The following is an 18,445-nucleotide window of genomic DNA, read 5'->3' as shown; positions in this document are numbered from 1 at the left end:
ACAAATCAGAAATTCCTAGCCAAAAATAATCTGCTTTAATAAGAAATGATTGATTAAAATAAATACCTATTTATCGATCTGTCTATCTATCTTTCTATCTATCTATGTATATGTATATATATATATATATATATATATATATATATATATATATATATACAATCAGCTCACTTTAACATTTGCAGCTTATAACCATTTACCACCAGGGGTCACTACTAACAAAAAGCATCCACTCCACTTCTAAATCCAGCCCCTAGAGTTGAACAGAAGCATAAGATTCCCCACTGCTTCATTCCATTTTCCATTAGATTACAGATGTCAATTGTTTTTGATGGTATGGTCTGTGCAGATTGAAATATTCAGAGCATATTCTGACTTTTAGTTAACACATCTGTAAGCAATTTGGCCATCACTGAATTCAACGTTTATCTCAATCGTAATAGACAAGGATAATGACAAATATAGTTTACAATGTTATTAAGTACATCATTTTATTTAATTGTGTGAATAAAAGGAATCGTCTCCCCGTCGGGGAATTGAACCCCGGTCTCCCGCGTGACAGGCGGGGATACTGACCACTATACTAACGAGGACATATTGGCTTCAGTTCAACAGTGCTCACCTTCATGAGGTTAGGGCATGCCCTCAATCAATTCACAGTATTGTAATAGGCAGCTTTGCTTCTTTTGGTTAGGAGAAGTAATCTTTTTTCATAAATGATTACAAATCAGAAATTCCTAGCCAAAAATAATCTGCTTTAATAAGAAATGATTGATTAAAATAAATACCTATTTATCGATCTGTCTATCTATCTTTCTATCTATCTATGTATATGTATATATATATATATATATATATATATATATATATATATATATATATATATATATACAATCAGCTCACTTTACCATTTGCAGCTTATAACCATTTACCACCAGGGGTCACTATTAACAAAAAGCATCCACTCCACTTCTAAATCTAGCCCCTAGAGTTGAGCAGAAGCATAAGATTCCCCACTGCTTCATTCCATTTTCCATTAGATTATAGATGTAAATTGTTTTTGATGGTATGGTCTGTGCAGATTGAAATATTCAGAGCATATTCTGACTTTTAGTTAACACATCTGTAAGCAATTTGGCCATCACTGAATTCAACGTTTATCTCAATCGTAATAGACACGGATAATGACAAATATAGTTTACAATGTTATTAAGTACATCATTTTATTTAATTGTGTGAATAAAAGGAATCGTCTCCCCGTCGGGGAATTGAACCCCGGTCTCCCGCGTGACAGGCGGGGATACTGACCACTATACTAACGAGGACATATTGGCTTCAGTTCAACAGTGCTCACCTCCATGAGGTTAGGGCATGCCCTCAATCAATTCACAGTATTGTAATAGGCAGCTTTGCTTCTTTTGGTTAGGAGAAGCAATCTTTTTTCATAAATGATTACAAATCAGAAATTCCTAGCCAAAAATAATCTGCTTTAATAAGAAATGATTGATTAAAATAAATACCTATTTATCGATCTGTCTATCTATCTTTCTATCTATCTATGTATATGTATATATATATATATATATATATATATATATATATATACAATCAGCTCACTTTAACATTTGCAGCTTATAACCATTTACCACCAGGGGTCACTACTAACAAAAAGCATCCACTCCACTTCTAAATCCAGCCCCTAGAGTTGAGCAGAAGCATAAGATTCCCCACTGCTTCATTCCATTTTCCATTAGATTACAGATGTAAATTGTATTTGATGGTATGGTCTGTGCAGATTGAAATATTCAGAGCATATTCTGACTTTTAGTTAACACATCTGTAAGCAATTTGGCCATCACTGAATTCAACGTTTATCTCAATCGTAATAGAGAAGGATAATGACAAATATAGTTTACAATGTTATTAAGTACATCATTTTATTTAATTGTGTGAATAAAAGGAATCGTCTCCCCGTCGGGGAATTGAACCCCGGTCTCCCGCGTGACAGGCGGGATACTGACCACTATACTAACGAGGACATATTGGCTTCAGTTCAACAGTGCTCACCTCCATGAGGTTAGGGCATGCCCTCAATCAATTCACAGTATTGTAATAGGCAGCTTTGCTTCTTTTGGTTAGGAGAAGCAATCTTTTTTCATAAATGATTACAAATCAGAAATTCCTAGCCAAAAATAATCTGCTTTAATAAGAAATGATTGATTAAAATAAATACCTATTTATCGATCTGTCTATCTATCTTTCTATCTATCTATGTATATGTATATATATATATATATATATATATATATATACAATCAGCTCACTTTACCATTTGCAGCTTATAACCATTTACCACCAGGGGTCACTATTAACAAAAAGCATCCACTCCACTTCTAAATCTAGCCCCTAGAGTTGAGCAGAAGCATAAGATTCCCCACTGCTTCATTCCATTTTCCATTAGATTATAGATGTAAATTGTTTTTGATGGTATGGTCTGTGCAGATTGAAATATTCAGAGCATATTCTGACTTTTAGTTAACACATCTGTAAGCAATTTGGCCATCACTGAATTCAACGTTTATCTCAATCGTAATAGACAAGGATAATGACAAATATAGTTTACAATGTTATTAAGTACATCATTTTATTTAATTGTGTGAATAAAAGGAATCGTCTCCCCGTCGGGGAATTGAACCCCGGTCTCCCGCGTGACAGGCGGGGATACTGACCACTATACTAACGAGGACATATTGGCTTCAGTTCAACAGTGCTCACCTCCATGAGGTTAGGGCATGCCCTCAATCAATTCACAGTATTGTAATAGGCAGCTTTGCTTCTTTTGGTTAGGAGAAGCAATCTTTTTTCATAAATGATTACAAATCAAAAATTCCTAGCCAAAAATAATCTGCTTTAATAAGAAATGATTGATTAAAATAAATACCTATTTATCGATCTGTCTATCTATCTTTCTATCTATCTATCTATGTATATATATATATATATATATATATATATATATATATACAATCAGCTCACTTTACCATTTGCAGCTTATAACCATTTACCACCAGGGGTCACTACTAACAAAAAGCATCCACTCCACTTCTAAATCCAGCCCCTAGAGTTGAGCAGAAGCATAAGATTCCCCACTGCTTCATTCCATTTTCCATTAGATTACAGATGTAAATTGTTTTTGATGGTATGGTCTGTGCAGATTGAAATATTCAGAGCATATTCTGACTTTTAGTTATCACATCTGTAAGCAATTTGGCCATCACTGAATTCAACGTTTATCTCAATCGTAATAGACAAGGATAATGACAAATATAGTTTACAATGTTATTAAGTACATCATTTTATTTAATTGTGTGAATAAAAGGAATCGTCTCCCCGTCGGGGAATTGAACCCCGGTCTCCCGCGTGACAGGCGGGGATACTGACCACTATACTAACGAGGACATATTGGCTTCAGTTCAACAGTGCTCACCTCCATGAGGTTAGGGCATGCCCTCAATCAATTCACAGTATTGTAATAGGCAGCTTTGCTTCTTTTGGTTAGGAGAAGCAATCTTTTTTCATAAATGATTACAAATCAGAAATTTCTAGCCAAAAATAATCTGCTTTAATAAGAAATGATTGATTAAAATAAATACCTATTTATCGATCTGTCTATCTATCTTTCTATCTATCTATCTATGTATATATATATATATATATATATATATATATATATATATATATATATATATATATATATATACAATCAGCTCACTTTACCATTTGCAGCTTATAACCATTTACCACCAGGGGTCACTATTAACAAAAAGCATCCACTCCACTTCTAAATCTAGCCCCTAGAGTTGAGCAGAAGCATAAGATTCCCCACTGCTTCATTCCATTTTCCATTAGATTATAGATGTAAATTGTTTTTGATGGTATGGTCTGTGCAGATTGAAATATTCAGAGCATATTCTGACTTTTAGTTAACACATCTGTAAGCAATTTGGCCATCACTGAATTCAACGTTTATCTCAATCGTAATAGACACGGATAATGACAAATATAGTTTACAATGTTATTAAGTACATCATTTTATTTAATTGTGTGAATAAAAGGAATCGTCTCCCCGTCGGGGAATTGAACCCCGGTCTCCCGCGTGACAGGCGGGCATACTGACCACTATACTAACGAGGACATATTGGCTTCAGTTCAACAGTGCTCACCTCCATGAGGTTAGGGCATGCCCTCAATCAATTCACAGTATTGTAATAGGCAGCTTTGCTTCTTTTGGTTAGGAGAAGCAATCTTTTTTCATAAATGATTACAAATCAGAAATTCCTAGCCAAAAATAATCTGCTTTAATAAGAAATGATTGATTAAAATAAATACCTATTTATCGATCTGTCTATCTATCTTTCTATCTATCTATGTATATGTATATATATATATATATATATATATATATATACAATCAGCTCACTTTACCATTTGCAGCTTATAACCATTTACCACCAGGGGTCACTATTAACAAAAAGCATCCACTCCACTTCTAAATCTAGCCCCTAGAGTTGAGCAGAAGCATAAGATTCCCCACTGCTTCATTCCATTTTCCATTAGATTATAGATGTAAATTGTTTTTGATGGTATGGTCTGTGCAGATTGAAATATTCAGAGCATATTCTGACTTTTAGTTAACACATCTGTAAGCAATTTGGCCATCACTGAATTCAACGTTTATCTCAATCGTAATAGACAAGGATAATGACAAATATAGTTTACAATGTTATTAAGTACATCATTTTATTTAATTGTGTGAATAAAAGGAATCGTCTCCCCGTCGGGGAATTGAACCCCGGTCTCCCGCGTGACAGGCGGGGATACTGACCACTATACTAACGAGGACATATTGGCTTCAGTTCAACAGTGCTCACCTCCATGAGGTTAGGGCATGCCCTCAATCAATTCACAGTATTGTAATAGGCAGCTTTGCTTCTTTTGGTTAGGAGAAGCAATCTTTTTTCATAAATGATTACAAATCAAAAATTCCTAGCCAAAAATAATCTGCTTTAATAAGAAATGATTGATTAAAATAAATACCTATTTATCGATCTGTCTATCTATCTTTCTATCTATCTATCTATGTATATATATATATATATATATATATATATATATATATACAATCAGCTCACTTTACCATTTGCAGCTTATAACCATTTACCACCAGGGGTCACTACTAACAAAAAGCATCCACTCCACTTCTAAATCCAGCCCCTAGAGTTGAGCAGAAGCATAAGATTCCCCACTGCTTCATTCCATTTTCCATTAGATTACAGATGTAAATTGTTTTTGATGGTATGGTCTGTGCAGATTGAAATATTCAGAGCATATTCTGACTTTTAGTTATCACATCTGTAAGCAATTTGGCCATCACTGAATTCAACGTTTATCTCAATCGTAATAGACAAGGATAATGACAAATATAGTTTACAATGTTATTAAGTACATCATTTTATTTAATTGTGTGAATAAAAGGAATCGTCTCCCCGTCGGGGAATTGAACCCCGGTCTCCCGCGTGATAGGCGGGGATACTGACCACTATACTAACGAGGACATATTGGCTTCAGTTCAACAGTGCTCACCTCCATGAGGTTAGGGCATGCCCTCAATCAATTCACAGTATTGTAATAGGCAGCTTTGCTTCTTTTGGTTAGGAGAAGCAATCTTTTTTCATAAATGATTACAAATCAGAAATTTCTAGCCAAAAATAATCTGCTTTAATAAGAAATGATTGATTAAAATAAATACCTATTTATCGATCTGTCTATCTATCTTTCTATCTATCTATCTATGTATATATATATATATATATATATATATATATATATATATATATATATATATATATACAATCAGCTCACTTTACCATTTGCAGCTTATAACCATTTACCACCAGGGGTCACTATTAACAAAAAGCATCCACTCCACTTCTAAATCTAGCCCCTAGAGTTGAGCAGAAGCATAAGATTCCCCACTGCTTCATTCCATTTTCCATTAGATTATAGATGTAAATTGTTTTTGATGGTATGGTCTGTGCAGATTGAAATATTCAGAGCATATTCTGACTTTTAGTTAACACATCTGTAAGCAATTTGGCCATCACTGAATTCAACGTTTATCTCAATCGTAATAGACACGGATAATGACAAATATAGTTTACAATGTTATTAAGTACATCATTTTATTTAATTGTGTGAATAAAAGGAATCGTCTCCCCGTCGGGGAATTGAACCCCGGTCTCCCGCGTGACAGGCGGGGATACTGACCACTATACTAACGAGGACATATTGGCTTCAGTTCAACAGTGCTCACCTCCATGAGGTTAGGGCATGCCCTCAATCAATTCACAGTATTGTAATAGGCAGCTTTGCTTCTTTTGGTTAGGAGAAGCAATCTTTTTTCATAAATGATTACAAATCAGAAATTCCTAGCCAAAAATAATCTGCTTTAATAAGAAATGATTGATTAAAATAAATACCTATTTATCGATCTGTCTATCTATCTTTCTATCTATCTATGTATATGTATATATATATATATATATATATATATATATATATATACAATCAGCTCACTTTACCATTTGCAGCTTATAACCATTTACCACCAGGGGTCACTACTAACAAAAAGCATCCACTCCACTTCTAAATCCAGCCCCTAGAGTTGAGCAGAAGCATAAGATTCCCCACTGCTTCATTCCATTTTCCATTAGATTACAGATGTAAATTGTTTTTGATGGTATGGTCTGTGCAGATTGAAATATTCAGAGCATATTCTGACTTTTAGTTAACACATCTGTAAGCAATTTGGCCATCACTGAATTCAACGTTTATCTCAATCGTAATAGAGAAGGATAATGACAAATATAGTTTACAATGTTATTAAGTACATCATTTTATTTAATTGTGTGAATAAAAGGAATCGTCTCCCCGTCGGGGAATTGAACCCCGGTCTCCCGCGTGACAGGCGGGGATACTGACCACTATACTAACGAGGACATATTGGCTTCAGTTCAACAGTGCTCACCTCCATGAGGTTAGGGCATGCCCTCAATCAATTCACAGTATTGTAATAGGCAGCTTTGCTTCTTTTGGTTAGGAGAAGCAATCTTTTTTCATAAATGATTACAAATCAGAAATTCCTAGCCAAAAATAATCTGCTTTAATAAGAAATGATTGATTAAAATAAATACCTATTTATCGATCTGTCTATCTATCTTTCTATCTATCTATGTATATGTATATATATATATATATATATATATACAATCAGCTCACTTTACCATTTGCAGCTTATAACCATTTACCACCAGGGGTCACTATTAACAAAAAGCATCCACTCCACTTCTAAATCTAGCCCCTAGAGTTGAGCAGAAGCATAAGATTCCCCACTGCTTCATTCCATTTTCCATTAGATTATAGATGTAAATTGTTTTTGATGGTATGGTCTGTGCAGATTGAAATATTCAGAGCATATTCTGACTTTTAGTTAACACATCTGTAAGCAATTTGGCCATCACTGAATTCAACGTTTATCTCAATCGTAATAGACAAGGATAATGACAAATATAGTTTACAATGTTATTAAGTACATCATTTTATTTAATTGTGTGAATAAAAGGAATCGTCTCCCCGTCGGGGAATTGAACCCCGGTCTCCCGCGTGACAGGCGGGGATACTGACCACTATACTAACGAGGACATATTGGCTTCAGTTCAACAGTGCTCACCTCCATGAGGTTAGGGCATGCCCTCAATCAATTCACAGTATTGTAATAGGCAGCTTTGCTTCTTTTGGTTAGGAGAAGCAATCTTTTTTCATAAATGATTACAAATCAGAAATTCCTAGCCAAAAATAATCTGCTTTAATAAGAAATGATTGATTAAAATAAATACCTATTTATCGATCTGTCTATCTATCTTTCTATCTATCTATGTATATGTATATATATATATATATATATATATATATATATATATATATATATACAATCAGCTCACTTTAACATTTGCAGCTTATAACCATTTACCACCAGGGGTCACTACTAACAAAAAGCATCCACTCCACTTCTAAATCCAGCCCCTAGAGTTGAGCAGAAGCATAAGATTCCCCACTGCTTCATTCCATTTTCCATTAGATTACAGATGTCAATTGTTTTTGATGGTATGGTCTGTGCAGATTGAAATATTCAGAGCATATTCTGACTTTTAGTTAACACATCTGTAAGCAATTTGGCCATCACTGAATTCAACGTTTATCTCAATCGTAATAGACAAGGATAATGACAAATATAGTTTACAATGTTATTAAGTACATCATTTTATTTAATTGTGTGAATAAAAGGAATCGTCTCCCCGTCGGGGAATTGAACCCCGGTCTCCCGCGTGACAGGCGGGGATACTGACCACTATACTAACGAGGACATATTGGCTTCAGTTCAACAGTGCTCACCTTCATGAGGTTAGGGCATGCCCTCAATCAATTCACAGTATTGTAATAGGCAGCTTTGCTTCTTTTGGTTAGGAGAAGTAATCTTTTTTCATAAATGATTACAAATCAGAAATTCCTAGCCAAAAATAATCTGCTTTAATAAGAAATGATTGATTAAAATAAATACCTATTTATCGATCTGTCTATCTATCTTTCTATCTATCTATGTATATGTATATATATATATATATATATATATATATATATATATATATATATATATATATACAATCAGCTCACTTTACCATTTGCAGCTTATAACCATTTACCACCAGGGGTCACTATTAACAAAAAGCATCCACTCCACTTCTAAATCTAGCCCCTAGAGTTGAGCAGAAGCATAAGATTCCCCACTGCTTCATTCCATTTTCCATTAGATTATAGATGTAAATTGTTTTTGATGGTATGGTCTGTGCAGATTGAAATATTCAGAGCATATTCTGACTTTTAGTTAACACATCTGTAAGCAATTTGGCCATCACTGAATTCAACGTTTATCTCAATCGTAATAGACACGGATAATGACAAATATAGTTTACAATGTTATTAAGTACATCATTTTATTTAATTGTGTGAATAAAAGGAATCGTCTCCCCGTCGGGGAATTGAACCCCGGTCTCCCGCGTGACAGGCGGGGATACTGACCACTATACTAACGAGGACATATTGGCTTCAGTTCAACAGTGCTCACCTCCATGAGGTTAGGGCATGCCCTCAATCAATTCACAGTATTGTAATAGGCAGCTTTGCTTCTTTTGGTTAGGAGAAGCAATCTTTTTTCATAAATGATTACAAATCAGAAATTCCTAGCCAAAAATAATCTGCTTTAATAAGAAATGATTGATTAAAATAAATACCTATTTATCGATCTGTCTATCTATCTTTCTATCTATCTATGTATATGTATATATATATATATATATATATATATATATATATATACAATCAGCTCACTTTAACATTTGCAGCTTATAACCATTTACCACCAGGGGTCACTACTAACAAAAAGCATCCACTCCACTTCTAAATCCAGCCCCTAGAGTTGAGCAGAAGCATAAGATTCCCCACTGCTTCATTCCATTTTCCATTAGATTACAGATGTAAATTGTATTTGATGGTATGGTCTGTGCAGATTGAAATATTCAGAGCATATTCTGACTTTTAGTTAACACATCTGTAAGCAATTTGGCCATCACTGAATTCAACGTTTATCTCAATCGTAATAGAGAAGGATAATGACAAATATAGTTTACAATGTTATTAAGTACATCATTTTATTTAATTGTGTGAATAAAAGGAATCGTCTCCCCGTCGGGGAATTGAACCCCGGTCTCCCGCGTGACAGGCGGGATACTGACCACTATACTAACGAGGACATATTGGCTTCAGTTCAACAGTGCTCACCTCCATGAGGTTAGGGCATGCCCTCAATCAATTCACAGTATTGTAATAGGCAGCTTTGCTTCTTTTGGTTAGGAGAAGCAATCTTTTTTCATAAATGATTACAAATCAGAAATTCCTAGCCAAAAATAATCTGCTTTAATAAGAAATGATTGATTAAAATAAATACCTATTTATCGATCTGTCTATCTATCTTTCTATCTATCTATGTATATGTATATATATATATATATATATATATATATATACAATCAGCTCACTTTACCATTTGCAGCTTATAACCATTTACCACCAGGGGTCACTATTAACAAAAAGCATCCACTCCACTTCTAAATCTAGCCCCTAGAGTTGAGCAGAAGCATAAGATTCCCCACTGCTTCATTCCATTTTCCATTAGATTATAGATGTAAATTGTTTTTGATGGTATGGTCTGTGCAGATTGAAATATTCAGAGCATATTCTGACTTTTAGTTAACACATCTGTAAGCAATTTGGCCATCACTGAATTCAACGTTTATCTCAATCGTAATAGACAAGGATAATGACAAATATAGTTTACAATGTTATTAAGTACATCATTTTATTTAATTGTGTGAATAAAAGGAATCGTCTCCCCGTCGGGGAATTGAACCCCGGTCTCCCGCGTGACAGGCGGGGATACTGACCACTATACTAACGAGGACATATTGGCTTCAGTTCAACAGTGCTCACCTCCATGAGGTTAGGGCATGCCCTCAATCAATTCACAGTATTGTAATAGGCAGCTTTGCTTCTTTTGGTTAGGAGAAGCAATCTTTTTTCATAAATGATTACAAATCAAAAATTCCTAGCCAAAAATAATCTGCTTTAATAAGAAATGATTGATTAAAATAAATACCTATTTATCGATCTGTCTATCTATCTTTCTATCTATCTATCTATGTATATATATATATATATATATATATATATATATATATACAATCAGCTCACTTTACCATTTGCAGCTTATAACCATTTACCACCAGGGGTCACTACTAACAAAAAGCATCCACTCCACTTCTAAATCCAGCCCCTAGAGTTGAGCAGAAGCATAAGATTCCCCACTGCTTCATTCCATTTTCCATTAGATTACAGATGTAAATTGTTTTTGATGGTATGGTCTGTGCAGATTGAAATATTCAGAGCATATTCTGACTTTTAGTTATCACATCTGTAAGCAATTTGGCCATCACTGAATTCAACGTTTATCTCAATCGTAATAGACAAGGATAATGACAAATATAGTTTACAATGTTATTAAGTACATCATTTTATTTAATTGTGTGAATAAAAGGAATCGTCTCCCCGTCGGGGAATTGAACCCCGGTCTCCCGCGTGACAGGCGGGGATACTGACCACTATACTAACGAGGACATATTGGCTTCAGTTCAACAGTGCTCACCTCCATGAGGTTAGGGCATGCCCTCAATCAATTCACAGTATTGTAATAGGCAGCTTTGCTTCTTTTGGTTAGGAGAAGCAATCTTTTTTCATAAATGATTACAAATCAGAAATTTCTAGCCAAAAATAATCTGCTTTAATAAGAAATGATTGATTAAAATAAATACCTATTTATCGATCTGTCTATCTATCTTTCTATCTATCTATCTATGTATATATATATATATATATATATATATATATATATATATATATATATATATATATATATACAATCAGCTCACTTTACCATTTGCAGCTTATAACCATTTACCACCAGGGGTCACTATTAACAAAAAGCATCCACTCCACTTCTAAATCTAGCCCCTAGAGTTGAGCAGAAGCATAAGATTCCCCACTGCTTCATTCCATTTTCCATTAGATTATAGATGTAAATTGTTTTTGATGGTATGGTCTGTGCAGATTGAAATATTCAGAGCATATTCTGACTTTTAGTTAACACATCTGTAAGCAATTTGGCCATCACTGAATTCAACGTTTATCTCAATCGTAATAGACACGGATAATGACAAATATAGTTTACAATGTTATTAAGTACATCATTTTATTTAATTGTGTGAATAAAAGGAATCGTCTCCCCGTCGGGGAATTGAACCCCGGTCTCCCGCGTGACAGGCGGGGATACTGACCACTATACTAACGAGGACATATTGGCTTCAGTTCAACAGTGCTCACCTCCATGAGGTTAGGGCATGCCCTCAATCAATTCACAGTATTGTAATAGGCAGCTTTGCTTCTTTTGGTTAGGAGAAGCAATCTTTTTTCATAAATGATTACAAATCAGAAATTCCTAGCCAAAAATAATCTGCTTTAATAAGAAATGATTGATTAAAATAAATACCTATTTATCGATCTGTCTATCTATCTTTCTATCTATCTATGTATATGTATATATATATATATATATATATATATATATACAATCAGCTCACTTTACCATTTGCAGCTTATAACCATTTACCACCAGGGGTCACTATTAACAAAAAGCATCCACTCCACTTCTAAATCTAGCCCCTAGAGTTGAGCAGAAGCATAAGATTCCCCACTGCTTCATTCCATTTTCCATTAGATTATAGATGTAAATTGTTTTTGATGGTATGGTCTGTGCAGATTGAAATATTCAGAGCATATTCTGACTTTTAGTTAACACATCTGTAAGCAATTTGGCCATCACTGAATTCAACGTTTATCTCAATCGTAATAGACAAGGATAATGACAAATATAGTTTACAATGTTATTAAGTACATCATTTTATTTAATTGTGTGAATAAAAGGAATCGTCTCCCCGTCGGGGAATTGAACCCCGGTCTCCCGCGTGACAGGCGGGGATACTGACCACTATACTAACGAGGACATATTGGCTTCAGTTCAACAGTGCTCACCTCCATGAGGTTAGGGCATGCCCTCAATCAATTCACAGTATTGTAATAGGCAGCTTTGCTTCTTTTGGTTAGGAGAAGCAATCTTTTTTCAGAAATGATTACAAATCAAAAATTCCTAGCCAAAAATAATCTGCTTTAATAAGAAATGATTGATTAAAATAAATACCTATTTATCGATCTGTCTATCTATCTTTCTATCTATCTATCTATGTATATATATATATATATATATATATATATATATATATACAATCAGCTCACTTTACCATTTGCAGCTTATAACCATTTACCACCAGGGGTCACTACTAACAAAAAGCATCCACTCCACTTCTAAATCCAGCCCCTAGAGTTGAGCAGAAGCATAAGATTCCCCACTGCTTCATTCCATTTTCCATTAGATTACAGATGTAAATTGTTTTTGATGGTATGGTCTGTGCAGATTGAAATATTCAGAGCATATTCTGACTTTTAGTTATCACATCTGTAAGCAATTTGGCCATCACTGAATTCAACGTTTATCTCAATCGTAATAGACAAGGATAATGACAAATATAGTTTACAATGTTATTAAGTACATCATTTTATTTAATTGTGTGAATAAAAGGAATCGTCTCCCCGTCGGGGAATTGAACCCCGGTCTCCCGCGTGATAGGCGGGGATACTGACCACTATACTAACGAGGACATATTGGCTTCAGTTCAACAGTGCTCACCTCCATGAGGTTAGGGCATGCCCTCAATCAATTCACAGTATTGTAATAGGCAGCTTTGCTTCTTTTGGTTAGGAGAAGCAATCTTTTTTCATAAATGATTACAAATCAGAAATTTCTAGCCAAAAATAATCTGCTTTAATAAGAAATGATTGATTAAAATAAATACCTATTTATCGATCTGTCTATCTATCTTTCTATCTATCTATCTATGTATATATATATATATATATATATATATATATATATATATATATATATATATATATATATACAATCAGCTCACTTTACCATTTGCAGCTTATAACCATTTACCACCAGGGGTCACTATTAACAAAAAGCATCCACTCCACTTCTAAATCTAGCCCCTAGAGTTGAGCAGAAGCATAAGATTCCCCACTGCTTCATTCCATTTTCCATTAGATTATAGATGTAAATTGTTTTTGATGGTATGGTCTGTGCAGATTGAAATATTCAGAGCATATTCTGACTTTTAGTTAACACATCTGTAAGCAATTTGGCCATCACTGAATTCAACGTTTATCTCAATCGTAATAGACACGGATAATGACAAATATAGTTTACAATGTTATTAAGTACATCATTTTATTTAATTGTGTGAATAAAAGGAATCGTCTCCCCGTCGGGGAATTGAACCCCGGTCTCCCGCGTGACAGGCGGGGATACTGACCACTATACTAACGAGGACATATTGGCTTCAGTTCAACAGTGCTCACCTCCATGAGGTTAGGGCATGCCCTCAATCAATTCACAGTATTGTAATAGGCAGCTTTGCTTCTTTTGGTTAGGAGAAGCAATCTTTTTTCATAAATGATTACAAATCAGAAATTCCTAGCCAAAAATAATCTGCTTTAATAAGAAATGATTGATTAAAATAAATACCTATTTATCGATCTGTCTATCTATCTTTCTATCTATCTATGTATATGTATATATATATATATATATATATATATATATATATATACAATCAGCTCACTTTACCATTTGCAGCTTATAACCATTTACCACCAGGGGTCACTACTAACAAAAAGCATCCACTCCACTTCTAAATCCAGCCCCTAGAGTTGAGCAGAAGCATAAGATTCCCCACTGCTTCATTCCATTTTCCATTAGATTACAGATGTAAATTGTTTTTGATGGTATGGTCTGTGCAGATTGAAATATTCAGAGCATATTCTGACTTTTAGTTATCACATCTGTAAGCAATTTGGCCATCACTGAATTCAACGTTTATCTCAATCGTAATAGACAAGGATAATGACAAATATAGTTTACAATGTTATTAAGTACATCATTTTATTTAATTGTGTGAATAAAAGGAATCGTCTCCCCGTCGGGGAATTGAACCCCGGTCTCCCGCGTGACAGGCGGGGATACTGACCACTATACTAACGAGGACATATTGGCTTCAGTTCATCAGTGCTCACCTCCATGAGGTTAGGGCATGCCCTCAATCAATTCACAGTATTGTAATAGGCAGCTTTGCTTCTTTTGGTTAGGAGAAGCAATCTTTTTTCATAAATGATTACAAATCAGAAATTCCTAGCCAAAAATAATCTGCTTTAATAAGAAATGATTGATTAAAATAAATACCTATTTATCGATCTGTCTATCTATCTTTCTATCTATCTATGTATATGTATATATATATATATATATATATATATATATATATATACAATCAGCTCACTTTAACATTTGCAGCTTATAACCATTTACCACCAGGGGTCACTACTAACAAAAAGCATCCACTCCACTTCTAAATCCAGCCCCTAGAGTTGAGCAGAAGCATAAGATTCCCCACTGCTTCATTCCATTTTCCATTAGATTACAGATGTAAATTGTTTTTGATGGTATGGTCTGTGCAGATTGAAATATTCAGAGCATATTCTGACTTTTAGTTAACACATCTGTAAGCAATTTGGCCATCACTGAATTCAACGTTTATCTCAATCGTAATAGAGAAGGATAATGACAAATATAGTTTACAATGTTATTAAGTACATCATTTTATTTAATTGTGTGAATAAAAGGAATCGTCTCCCCGTCGGGGAATTGAACCCCGGTCTCCCGCGTGACAGGCGGGGATACTGACCACTATACTAACGAGGACATATTGGCTTCAGTTCAACAGTGCTCACCTCCATGAGGTTAGGGCATGCCCTCAATCAATTCACAGTATTGTAATAGGCAGCTTTGCTTCTTTTGGTTAGGAGAAGCAATCTTTTTTCATAAATGATTACAAATCAGAAATTCCTAGCCAAAAATAATCTGCTTTAATAAGAAATGATTGATTAAAATAAATACCTATTTATCGATCTGTCTATCTATCTTTCTATCTATCTATGTATATGTATATATATATATATATATATATATATACAATCAGCTCACTTTACCATTTGCAGCTTATAACCATTTACCACCAGGGGTCACTATTAACAAAAAGCATCCACTCCACTTCTAAATCTAGCCCCTAGAGTTGAGCAGAAGCATAAGATTCCCCACTGCTTCATTCCATTTTCCATTAGATTATAGATGTAAATTGTTTTTGATGGTATGGTCTGTGCAGATTGAAATATTCAGAGCATATTCTGACTTTTAGTTAACACATCTGTAAGCAATTTGGCCATCACTGAATTCAACGTTTATCTCAATCGTAATAGACAAGGATAATGACAAATATAGTTTACAATGTTATTAAGTACATCATTTTATTTAATTGTGTGAATAAAAGGAATCGTCTCCCCGTCGGGGAATTGAACCCCGGTCTCCCGCGTGACAGGCGGGGATACTGACCACTATACTAACGAGGACATATTGGCTTCAGTTCAACAGTGCTCACCTCCATGAGGTTAGGGCATGCCCTCAATCAATTCACAGTATTGTAATAGGCAGCTTTGCTTCTTTTGGTTAGGAGAAGCAATCTTTTTTCATAAATGATTACAAATCAGAAATTCCTAGCCAAAAATAATCTGCTTTAATAAGAAATGATTGATTAAAATAAATACCTATTTATCGATCTGTCTATCTATCTTTCTATCTATCTATGTATATGTATATATATATATATATATATATATATATATATATATATATATATATATATATACAATCAGCTCACTTTAACATTTGCAGCTTATAACCATTTACCACCAGGGGTCACTACTAACAAAAAGCATCCACTCCACTTCTAAATCCAGCCCCTAGAGTTGAGCAGAAGCATAAGATTCCCCACTGCTTCATTCCATTTTCCATTAGATTACAGATGTCAATTGTTTTTGATGGTATGGTCTGTGCAGATTGAAATATTCAGAGCATATTCTGACTTTTAGTTAACACATCTGTAAGCAATTTGGCCATCACTGAATTCAACGTTTATCTCAATCGTAATAGACAAGGATAATGACAAATATAGTTTACAATGTTATTAAGTACATCATTTTATTTAATTGTGTGAATAAAAGGAATCGTCTCCCCGTCGGGGAATTGAACCCCGGTCTCCCGCGTGACAGGCGGGGATACTGACCACTATACTAACGAGGACATATTGGCTTCAGTTCAACAGTGCTCACCTTCATGAGGTTAGGGCATGCCCTCAATCAATTCACAGTATTGTAATAGGCAGCTTTGCTTCTTTTGGTTAGGAGAAGTAATCTTTTTTCATAAATGATTACAAATCAGAAATTCCTAGCCAAAAATAATCTGCTTTAATAAGAAATGATTGATTAAAATAAATACCTATTTATCGATCTGTCTATCTATCTTTCTATCTATCTATGTATATGTATATATATATATATATATATATATATATATATATATATATATATATATATATATACAATCAGCTCACTTTACCATTTGCAGCTTATAACCATTTACCACCAGGGGTCACTATTAACAAAAAGCATCCACTCCACTTCTAAATCTAGCCCCTAGAGTTGAGCAGAAGCATAAGATTCCCCACTGCTTCATTCCATTTTCCATTAGATTATAGATGTAAATTGTTTTTGATGGTATGGTCTGTGCAGATTGAAATATTCAGAGCATATTCTGACTTTTAGTTAACACATCTGTAAGCAATTTGGCCATCACTGAATTCAACGTTTATCTCAATCGTAATAGACACGGATAATGACAAATATAGTTTACAATGTTATTAAGTACATCATTTTATTTAATTGTGTGAATAAAAGGAATCGTCTCCCCGTCGGGGAATTGAACCCCGGTCTCCCGCGTGACAGGCGGGGATACTGACCACTATACTAACGAGGACATATTGGCTTCAGTTCAACAGTGCTCACCTCCATGAGGTTAGGGCATGCCCTCAATCAATTCACAGTATTGTAATAGGCAGCTTTGCTTCTTTTGGTTAGGAGAAGCAATCTTTTTTCATAAATGATTACAAATCAGAAATTCCTAGCCAAAAATAATCTGCTTTAATAAGAAATGATTGATTAAAATAAATACCTATTTATCGATCTGTCTATCTATCTTTCTATCTATCTATGTATATGTATATATATATATATATATATATATATATATATATATATATATATACAATCAGCTCACTTTAACATTTGCAGCTTATAACCATTTACCACCAGGGGTCACTACTAACAAAAAGCATCCACTCCACTTCTAAATCCAGCCCCTAGAGTTGAGCAGAAGCATAAGATTCCCCACTGCTTCATTCCATTTTCCATTAGATTACAGATGTAAATTGTTTTTGATGGTATGGTCTGTGCAGATTGAAATATTCAGAGCATATTCTGACTTTTAGTTAACACATCTGTAAGCAATTTGGCCATCACTGAATTCAACGTTTATCTCAATCGTAATAGAGAAGGATAATGACAAATATAGTTTACAATGTTATTAAGTACATCA

At 34.3% G+C, this 18,445-nt stretch overlaps 3 non-coding genes across 3 annotated transcripts; all 3 read right to left on the bottom strand.

Moving 5' to 3' along the window:
- Positions 1-4,122: 4,122 nt before the first annotated feature.
- Positions 4,123-4,194, bottom strand: TRNAD-GUC (transfer RNA aspartic acid (anticodon GUC)). Its single transcript has one exon. It is a non-coding gene; the product is annotated as a tRNA-Asp (tRNA).
- A 1,348-nt stretch (positions 4,195-5,542) lies between these two features.
- TRNAD-AUC (transfer RNA aspartic acid (anticodon AUC)) lies at positions 5,543-5,614 on the bottom strand. Its single transcript has one exon. It is a non-coding gene; the product is annotated as a tRNA-Asp (tRNA).
- A 7,813-nt stretch (positions 5,615-13,427) lies between these two features.
- TRNAD-AUC (transfer RNA aspartic acid (anticodon AUC)) lies at positions 13,428-13,499 on the bottom strand. Its single transcript has one exon. It is a non-coding gene; the product is annotated as a tRNA-Asp (tRNA).
- Between the last annotated feature and the right edge of the window lie 4,946 nt (positions 13,500-18,445).

The sequence above is a fragment of the Triturus cristatus genome, chromosome 4_1 (assembly GCF_964204655.1).
Source record: "Triturus cristatus chromosome 4_1, aTriCri1.1, whole genome shotgun sequence".
Classification (NCBI taxonomy): Eukaryota; Metazoa; Chordata; class Amphibia; order Caudata; family Salamandridae; genus Triturus; species Triturus cristatus.
Note: the sequence above shows the minus strand (reverse complement) of the source record. Positions and strands in the feature narration are given on the sequence as shown.